At 49.7% G+C, this 10,399-nt stretch overlaps 1 long non-coding RNA gene across 1 annotated transcript; it reads right to left on the bottom strand.

Annotated features, from left to right (window-relative positions):
- Positions 1–599: 599 nt before the first annotated feature.
- On the bottom strand, positions 600–2,422 carry LOC140404422 (uncharacterized). Its single transcript, XR_011938505.1, has 2 exons — positions 1,861–2,422; positions 600–1,478 (listed from the first exon to the last, which is right to left on the bottom strand). It is a non-coding gene; the product is annotated as an uncharacterized lncRNA (long non-coding RNA).
- Between the last annotated feature and the right edge of the window lie 7,977 nt (positions 2,423–10,399).

Raw genomic sequence — 10,399 nt, 5'->3', positions numbered from 1 at the left:
GCAACAGTAGTGGACTCGCCAACACTAAGGGCATTCAAATGGTCATTGGATAGACATAAGGACGATAAGGGAATAGTGTAGATGGGCTTTAGAGTGGTTTCACAGGTCGGCGCAACATCGAGGGCCGAAGGGCCTGTACTGTGCTGTAATGTTCTATGTTCTATGTTCTCTCAATAAAAGGTCCCAAGGTTCCCGTGCCGATGATCTCAGTCACCCTGCGGGTCCGATTCTCAATTCCTCGTTGAGTCTTTCTTCATTGCCAAGGTGGGCATCGCACACTGTTCCCTTCCGTCTCTGCTGCATCGGGTCTTCGCTGCTGGGTGATCCGAGGGGGTTTGATTCTTATACCCCCTCCCTGTGCATTTCCAGAATGTTCTCCGGCCCCCATGCCGATGAGGTCACAGGGTGGGAGTGGGACCATTCAATGGAGTGCGGGGGAGGACATCGGGGGTCCATTTCCTGATGTTATGGGCGAGGCATTTTCAGAACCCCAAAATGTATCATGGAGTTCAACCAACCTCCCCCTTTAATGCTATTGTTGCTTTTCCGCGCATACGGCTTGTTCCCCAGGTGTGGGATTACAATTATGGACACGTGGGTTTTTAAACACAAAACAATGTTTATTCCATCAACTCAACTTAACCTCTTAAATAAACATTGGATCTCTTAACACCCCTTACTTCAAAGATAACCCCGAAAATATTACAACACTAAATAATCCTTCAGTTATTCCTTTCAACATCCATGAGAGACTTAACACCTTTAAACAGAAACACATCAGGTTAAAGGCTTTACTATTATGAGTTTAAATCACCCAAATGATCCAGAGATCGTCTTTCATGGCAGAGATCACAGCAGATCCAGCTCACTGCAAACACAGACACACCCCAGCTCTTTTCAAACTAAAACTAAAAACTGCAAAATGGCTGATCTAAAGCCCAGCTCCACCCACACTCTGACATCACTGCATTTCTTAAAGGTGCATTGCTTAAACATCCATTTCTTAAAAGCACTCTCCCATGACACTGATGCATTGTGGGTATGTAACCTTGTCTACTGAAAACGCTCGATCCATGAATAGAGCCAATTGTCTCTTGATTGGTGATTGGTCGGGCAGGCCCAGACATGTTCTGCCAGCTGGGTTTCAGTATATTCGAACTTGGCCAAGTTCGAATTCCCATCAGGCTGTTTGCCTGTTTGCCGAAGCTAGCCGTACCTTGATTTAAGATGTTCAATATTTTAATTTAAAGTGTCTGATTTAATAGGGCCTAAAATCCAGGCCATTCCAGTCTACCACAGTCCCTCCTCTTGATCCAGTGAGCGTCAGCGAATCGGATCGCACAACTCCAACCGAGTCACCACATGGGAAAGTATCAGAATCTTGGGCTAACAATCCTATCCCTAAGTGTTGACTTGAGTGCTCTTGCAAACTGCCAGTATCGATTCAGCCAGGGCCTCATGTGTGGTGCTATCCATCACTGTAAATACACAAGGGGTTAATGTAAATACACTGCGACTAAGTAAACACTAGAGGGAGCACCAGAGAAGTCATGACATGCAGACATACAGCTAATGAACACATAGAATAGGACACGACCAATGGGCAGTCAAGCCACCCAGAGGTGACACTACCACAAGGGGGCATTACACAACCCATATATAAGGACAGGGCACAAATGCTCTGTCTCTTTCCACAGGCGACACTCAGAGAGTAGGACAGGGGCAGATCAGAAGCATCACACCCACCACGTGGCTTAGAGCAGACTGGTTAGTTAAACTGAGTTACTGTAGCAAGATTAGCAGGAGAGGCAAACTCATAGAGAACTGTGCTCATGGTTCAATAAATCACATTGAACTTACTTCAAAGTCTGGAGTATCTGTTGGTCAAAGCTGCATCGAGTTGCAGCCCGTGTTATCCCAGAGTACAAAACGCAACATCATGTGGCAGAAACTGATCCTGGCCTGTGCGTCTTGTCAGCCTGAATTGCAGTACCGCACTCTGGAGAAAAGGTGTGGAGAGACATGTGTTAAAATGTCAGTCACGCACCGGGGTTTCACTCCCAATGAAGTAGGCGTGGTACAAACCGGACAACCGCCTCCGTGGCTGGGATTCTGGGTTAGTCTGGGAGCAGAAACGGCGTCACGGGTAATTGAATTCAAAATTACTTTGAGGCAAAGGAAAAAAAAACCGAAACCGGGAAGTACAGCTAGGAACGTGGCTGAATGGTGATCTGTCTCCCTGTCCAGATTCTCTGAACACAAACATGCTTAGCTTTCACTAAATTGATTACTCCTCTGGTCCTGCGAAGACGGATCAGTGTTTCCATGGAAACCGAGGTCGAGGCACATCTGGGGTAGAGGTGAAAGGTGCACACTGCTTCTGCAAGAGTCAGGACGACCTTACGGGAGAGAAGGCGGGGGCGGAGAGAGGGGAATGACGCTCCCAGATTGGCTTCATCAAAACCTCTAAACGTTGCAAAGGTGAATCAAGTGCCCGTGAGGTTTAGCCAGAGTGCAATTTTGTGAGAGTGTTTTTAGGCGTAGGTAGACTAGAAAAAAGCAGACTGAGGGAGAGTTATAGCTCGGGGCCGCTGACTTAATTTGAAAAGCACACCATGCTTTTAACTGCCCTGATACGGCTGAGGAAGATCCAGATTGCAAAACACTCCACTTTGTCGGAATGTTCTACCATGCAGGCTTTGAAATGAAAATAGTACTTGGCAATCCATTCTGAGGGTCCCGTGCTCGCCAACGGGTTGAGATTCGCTCTGCAGCTGATGCAGTTTTCTGACTGCGCTGTCTGGGGCGCCAGTTCTAGCGCAGTTGGGTCATTATTAAAAGTTCATTCATGCGATGTGGGCATCGCAGCTGGGTCAGCATTTACTGCCCTTGAAGTGAGAGGGCATTGAATGGTCAACCACGTTGCTGTGGGTCTGGAGTCACATGTAGGCCAGGCCAGGTAAGGACGGCAGATTTCCCTCCCTAAAGGGACATTAGTGAACCAGATGGTTTTGTAATGACAACGGTCATCATTAGAGTTTCAATTCCGGCTTTTATGGGATTCAAACTTCACCATCCGCCATGGTGGGATTCGAACCCGGGTCCTTAGCGCTTTACCCCTGGGGCTATTAGTCCGGCGACAAAGCCACTAGGGCCACCGCACATGAGTCAGCAGGTTGTGCTCAACTCCCACTTCATAGACCGATATTCTGGAGTTCCAGGAGTGCTACACTGTCAATGGCGCCAGATACGGTATTAAACAAAGCCTCGTGGATGGGTACAACATGACTCCTTTGGAAGAGGAGCAAGGGCGATCTCACTGGTATCCTGGGCAATATTATTCCTCTTCCAACATGACAAAAAGGCTGCATAATCTGGTGGTTCTCACATTGCTCTCCGTGGGAGTTCGCTGTGCACAAATTCGTTGCCAGGTTTCCTACTCTTACTACTTTCCAAAGTTGAGATTATTTAGACTTGGCTCCTGTGGTCCAGTGAGGGGGCAATAGGCAGCAAGGCTCTACCACTGGCTCCAGTCCATCCCAATCTCTTACACCCCAACCCAAGTGGCGTCCCGCTTAAGTCTACTTCGCCCGGTCTTCTGTTGTCTTCTTCCACCTGGTGGTGCCCATTCTACTGCATCTGGCCAGGAGGTGAGCCACGGGCCCTGCCAGCCTCAATCGTCTCTCCGTCGCAATGTGTCGCAGACGCCCCTGACCCGTTCTCCCTGTATCGCGGTGACTCTATCGGCTTGTAGTCTTGCCCACTGCAGTCCATGCCGGTGAGGGGCGGTGAGAGAAGAAGAAAGTTGTCACGTACGTCGGACGTCCTTCACCAGCGCCGCCCACGTAAGCTCCTCGGCATCGCAACAGTGACTATGCTCCGAAATACTTCATGAGCTGAAAAGTTCTTTTGAGGTAACAGGAGGTCATGAGAGAAAAAGCTGTAGAAGCGCGGATGTTTCTCTCGTAAGTTGTGCCATGTGTTTTGGAGAATATGTCTCCTGACTTCCATGGAGGAAAGGAATTCCCTCACTGTGCCTTATCCAGCACTAGGATTGGCCTGAGGGCAGGGCTGAAGACAACCTGACCTAGTCCCCGAGGCTGAGGGAGGTTCCTTTCCCCGATCTTCCAGTTTGGCCATTTTAATAGCTAGTTTATAGATTTCAAAATCTGGGTGTCCTTAAGGACCAGGTATCCTAGTGACATAGACTCATAGAATCCCTATAGTGCAGAAGGAGGCCACTTGGTCTATCGAGTCTGTCCCAACCCTCTGAAAGAGCACCTTTCCTAGGCCCACTACGCCCGTAACCTCACCTGTGTGCAGAGGGGTGTCGGCGGCCATCTTGCGCTGGCAGAATTTTGTGGCCCTATCACAGTGGCGGGGGGGGGGGGGGGAGGAGAGGTACGGTGGTGGCGCCAGGGGTGGGTGATGGACGGCATGCGCCCCTGGGCCAGAAAAACCATTGGTCCAGCAGCACGGCGAGTCAGGTCGAAAACCGTCCCTTGGCCGCTTTCCCGTGTGCGCTTCCGAGGGTCGACCGGAAGGCACCCCGCTTAAACGGACGACAGACGGGGTCAGCTAATTCTGAATGTGTTGACAAAATGTAATCCGAAGCGACGCAGACTCCCACAGCCCGGGTTTGGTGTTGGTTTATTTCGCTGCTGGCTTATGCCGGTTGAGTTTGTTTAAAAATTAAATTGCAGTGCAGCCTGACGAAAGGGGCTTGGCAATGGGTGAAGCTTATCATTGGCATGTGGCCTGAGTAAAGTCTAGGGTATGTTGTCAAGGTGAAGCCTGTATTGGTATCGGGACCAGAGTTTAGGCCGGCAGGTTGTGGTAGTATGTATTGGGGGTCATGTGGGACTGGAAGCCCTAATGCCATTGGCTGACAGATCCCGGGTCCTGGTTGGCCGTTGACCTCAAGCTCCGCCCTGAAGGCGAAGTATAAGAAGCCGGTGTCTTCCCCCGCATGCCAGTTTACTATCGGGCTGCTGGGGAACAGACACGCTTAATAAAGCCTCATCGACTTCACTCTATTCGTCTCAATTTGTGCGCTACACAGGTTTCACTCAAGGGCTGAAAAAAATGGTTTGATTGAAAGCCAGCAGAATATCGGGACATGAGAACTGGGGAACGTAAGGTCAGAAGAATAGAGGATTCTTGGAACATGGGGATAGAAAGATAGAGGAATATAGACAAAGAGGGACAGTGGAACAAAGGCAAGTAGCAACATTCAGTTCCATTATGGATGGGGGTTGCCCAGTAGGAACAACCCAGTTGGAGTTGGAAATGACTGTTGGTCCGAACCTTCTTCAGAATATCCCCTGTTCCTCAGTCGAACTATTCTTTCAGCCAGAGTACGTCACAGACTGGACTACATCCCTCGTCTCGAGGCCAATGCAGCTCCAACAGGAAGACCAGCAAAATCTGAAAAATGACTGGTCCGGACTGGTCTGGCATAGTTTAAAATGGAACTTCAGTTCAGACCAGTTCCAGCCATTTGAATGTTTCACTGTTTTTTTCTTCTCCTCATCTAAAGACGAGCGCCAGTTTCCAAACACCAAATGGCAGAGGAATCCCAATACTGATGTCATTGCAGATCTGGCCACTAGGGGACGCACACGGCCAGTTGTCCAGAGGCCGGTATCTCTCAAAGGCCTCTTTCTAAATCTAGAATCAAATTGGATTGCGATGGGGTATCGCTACCTGGCGCTCAATATTTGAATAGGGTCTCTCTCTCTCTTTGGTTCAATATTTCGATGGGGTGTCTCTGGTTTGGACTCAATTCTGAATCTGACGCACGGCCGCACAGTGGTTAGCACTGCTGCATCACAGTGCCAGGGAACCGGGTTCAATTCCGGCCTTGGGTCACTGTCTGTGTAGAGTTTGTACATTCTCCCCGTGTGTGCGTGGGTTTCCTCCGGGTGCTCCGGTTTCCTCCCACAGTCCAAAGATGTGCAGGTTAGGTGGATTGGCCATGCTAAATTGGATTGGATTGGATTTTGATTATTGTCACGTGTACCGAGGGACAGTGAAGTATTTTTCTGCGAGCAGCTCAGCAAATCATTAGGTACTTGAATAGAAAAGGAAATAAAAGAAAATACATAATAGGGCAACACCAGGTACACAATGTAACTACATAAACACCGGCATCGGATGAAGCATACAGGGTGCAGTGTTAATGAGGTCAGTCCATAAGAGGGTTATTTAGGAGTCTGGTGACAGCGGGGAAGAAGCTGTTTTTGAGTCTGTTCGTGCATGTTCTCAGACTTCTGTATCTCCTGCCCGATGGAAGAAGTTGGAAGTTAGTAAGCTGGGTGGGAGGGATCTTTGATTATACTGCCTGCTTTCCCCAGGCAGCAGGGGGTGTAGATGGAGTCAATGGATGGGAGGCAGGTTTGTGTGATGGACTGGGCGGTGTTCACGACTCTCTGAAGTTTCTTGCGGTCCTGGGCCGAGCAGTTGCCATACCAGGCTGTGATGCAGTCCGATAGGATGCTTTCTATGGTGCATCTGTAAAAGTTGGTAAGAGTCAATGTGGACATGCCGAATTTCCTTAGTTTCCTGAGGAAGTATAGGCGCTGTTGTGCTTTCTTGGTGGTAGCGTCGACGTGGGTGGACCAGGACAGATTTTTGGAGATGTGCACCCCTAGGAATTTGAAACTGCTAACCATCATCTCCACCTTAGTGCCCAAAAGGTTAGGTGCAGTTACTGGGTCACGGGAATAGGGTGGGAGTGTATGTCTAGTTAGGATGCTCTTTCAGAGGTCGGTGCAGACTCGAGGAGCTGAATGGCCTCTTTCTGCACTGTAGGGATCCTATAATTCCTCTATGATGGCCAATGATGTTGCACAGTTTGAGGACTCGATCTCACTCTTTGAGAGTCGCAAAATCTGCCACCTAACAGCAGCCTTGTATAAAGCCACATTGAAAGCGTGTTCAGTTGTTTAATATTATTAGCAATGTACGAAGTCTTACAACACCAGGTTAAAGTCCAACAGGTTTGTTTCAATGTCACTAGCTTTCGGAGCGCTGTTCCTTCCTCAGGTGAATGAAGAGGTATGTTCCAGAAACACATATATAGACAAATTCAAAGATGCCAAACAATGCTTGGAATGCGACCATTAGCAGGTGATTAAATCTTTACAGATCCAGAGATGGGGTAACCCCAGGTTAAAGAGGTGTGAATTGTATCAAGCCAGGACAGTTGGTAGGATTTCGCAGGCCAGATGGTGGGGGATGAATGTAATGTGACATGAATCCCAGGTCCCGGTTGAGGCCGCACTCATGTGTGCGGAACTTGGCTATAAGTTTCTGCTCGGCGATTCTGCGTTGTTGCGCGTCCTGAAGGCCGCCTTGGAGAACGCTTACCCGGAGATCAGAGGCTGAATGCCCTTGACTGCTGAAGTGTTCTCCGACTGGAAGGGAACATTCCTGCCTGGTGATTGTTGCGCGATGTCCGTTCATTCGTTGTCGCAGCGTCTGCATGGTCTCGCCAATGTACCACGCTTCGGGACATCCTTTCCTGCAGCGTATGAGGTAGACAACGTTGGCCGAGTCGCACGAATATGTACCGCGTACCTGGTGGGTGGTGTTCTCACGTGTAATGGTGGTATCCATGTCGATGATCTGGCACGTCTTGCAGAGATTGCCATGGCAGGGTTGTGTGGTGTCGTGGTCACTGTTCTGAAGACTGGGTAGTTTGCTGCAAACAATGGTTCGTTTGAGGTTGCGCGGTTGTTTGAAGGCAAGTAGTGGGGGTGTCCCACATCATTATTAGCAATGTCATGGGCTGCCCTCTAATGACCGTATGCTCATGAGCAGGGATCCCTGGGTAGTGAGCAATGGCAGGCTTTGGAGAGTCAGGAGGTGAGTTGCACACCACAGGATTCCCAGCCTCTTATCTGCTCTTGGAGCCACAGTATTTGCGTGGCTGGCCCAGTTCATGTATTTTAGGTTCCCCTGCAAGGTACTCGCCATCCTGACTTGGAAACATATCGGCCGTTCCTTCACTGTCGCTGGGTCAAAATCCTGGAACTCCCTCCCTAACAGCACTGTGGGTGTGCCTACACAACAGGGCCTGCAGCTCCTAATTCCGATGTCCCTCTGTAATACAGCGTTCTTATTCTGTTCGTTTTAACGAAGGTAAGCTTTTGCTCCAAGTTTCATTATTGTTCCGCACCTACACACTCTAGCGCCTTATAGTGACACCTTTGATCCCTTAGACTACAATGGGAGTGTGAGCCATTGCGTTCACCGTGCACAGCCCAGTTAGTTCCTGAAATGATTACAGGAAGAGACATTCAAGGAAGACTGTTAAAAAGTACCTGGATGGTACTTGGCACGCTCTGGGCCAAGAGCTGGCAAGTGGGATTAGGTGGGCAGGTCATGGGCCATTCGGCCCATCGAGTCTGCACCGACTTAAGCCCTCACTTCCACCCTATCCCCATAACCCCTCTTAACCTTTTTGTTGGACACTATGGGCAATTTAGCATGGCCAGTCCACCTAACCTGCACGTCTTTGGGCTGTGGGAGGAAACCGGAGCCCCCGGAGGAAGCCCACGCACACACGGGGAGAACGCACAGACAGTGTCCCAGCGGGGAATCGAACATGGGACCCTGGAGCTGTGAAGCCACAGTGCTAATCACTTGTGCTACCGTGCTGCCCAGTATTCTGTGATTCTGCGGAATAACTTCTTCCCTGTCCTTACATGTGATCCCGTTCCAGAATGTTCCGCCGGCTTGGCAAAATTAACTTCCTAGCCACAGCCGGGATTCGGATTCACTCCCAGTGAACTGGTTGACTGCGCCGTGCTCAGATCCTGGCAACCTATGTTGGAATTCGAATATAATGACTGACGGGGAACGGTGGAGTGTGCTGGGAAAGCTATGTTTGCAGCACGGGGCTTGCCAATTTGAGACTGGCCTACGTCCCCGAAGATCAGGCCTTGAAGTTGGATTGAAGGGTTGCGAGTAGTTCACAGCATAACAGAGACGTTGCAAAGCCTTTCTCTTGACGGCCCAAACATGAAAAGAAGAACTTGCACTTACGCAGTGCCTTTCACAGCCACAGGGCGCGTCAAAGCATTTCACAGTTAACGATGGAGGATAAACATTGACCAGGGCCACAGGTAGAGAACTCCCCTGCTCTGCATTGAAATAGCGCCGTGGGTTCTTTTACCCCCCACTATTCTTTTATCCACAAGACTGCTCCTCTTTTGTAGTGGCTGTTGTAATGTCGGAAACGCGGCAGTCAATTTGCTCACAGCAAGCTCCCACACACAGAAATGTGATAATGGCCAGACACTCTGACTGGGATTCCCCGTCTGCTCGCTCCAGCGGGATTCTCCCTCCTGCAGCAGTGAATGGGGCGAACTCGGATTGGAGAAACCCGCCCGCTGTTTTGCAATATAAAGCATGATGGCATTTGATTTCAGTGATGAAGCATAAATATTGGCCATGACACCAGAGGAGCCTCGGGCTGGATTCTTCGATTTGGAGATTATGTTCCCACGCTGGCGTTTCCCCGTTCGGGAAATGTGATTCTCCGGCCATTCGCCAAAGCGATTGAAATGAAAATGAAATGGAAATCGCTTATTGTCACAAAGCAGCCCATGTGACCAGGCATGGTGGGACACACAGTTGCACAGTGGTTAGCACTGCTGCTTCACAGCGCCAGCGATCCGGGTTCGATTCCCGGCTTGGGTCACTGTCTGTGCGGAGTCTGCACGTCCTCCCCGTGTCTGCGTGGGTTTCCTCCGGGTGCTCCGGTTTCCTCCCACAGTCCAAAGATGTATGGGGTAGGTGGATTTACCATGCTAAGTTGTCCCTTAATGAATGAATTAAATGAAATGAAAATCATTTATTGTCACAAGTAGGCTTCAAATGAAGTTACTGTGAAAAGCCCCTAGTCGCCACATTCCGGCGCCTGTTCGGGGAGGCTGGTACGGGAATTGAACCGTGCTGCTGGCCTGCCTTGGTCTGCTTTCAAAGCCAGCGATTTAGCCCAGTGTGCTAAACCAGCCCCATTCCGGCGTCGGCGACGGGAGAACCTAGCCCCCATTTCTTCTTCTTCAGAATAGTGACATGGGGGTCTTTAAAACCCCTTTAGGGTAGATAGTGCTTTGGTTTAATGTTTCATCTAAATGACGGCACATCTGGCAGTACAGCACTCCTTCCGTGCTTCACTTTCGGACTCAGAGCTGAGGGAACTCACTGAGCCAAGACTGACATTAAATGTTCTGAATTTCACAAGACAAGTTAGCAACCTCGCCCGGGATGGTAACACATGGCACGCTCCCTCCTGTGCCAGTTTCACCTCTTATCGTGCTGTTCGATGTCACAACATAACCCACTTTAACGCTCTACCGTATAAGTCCCAGTCCCAGGTCCCAGCCAA

The sequence above is a fragment of the Scyliorhinus torazame genome, chromosome 30 (assembly GCF_047496885.1).
Source record: "Scyliorhinus torazame isolate Kashiwa2021f chromosome 30, sScyTor2.1, whole genome shotgun sequence".
Classification (NCBI taxonomy): domain Eukaryota; kingdom Metazoa; phylum Chordata; class Chondrichthyes; order Carcharhiniformes; family Scyliorhinidae; genus Scyliorhinus; species Scyliorhinus torazame.
This window is presented reverse-complemented; position numbering and strand designations above follow the sequence as displayed.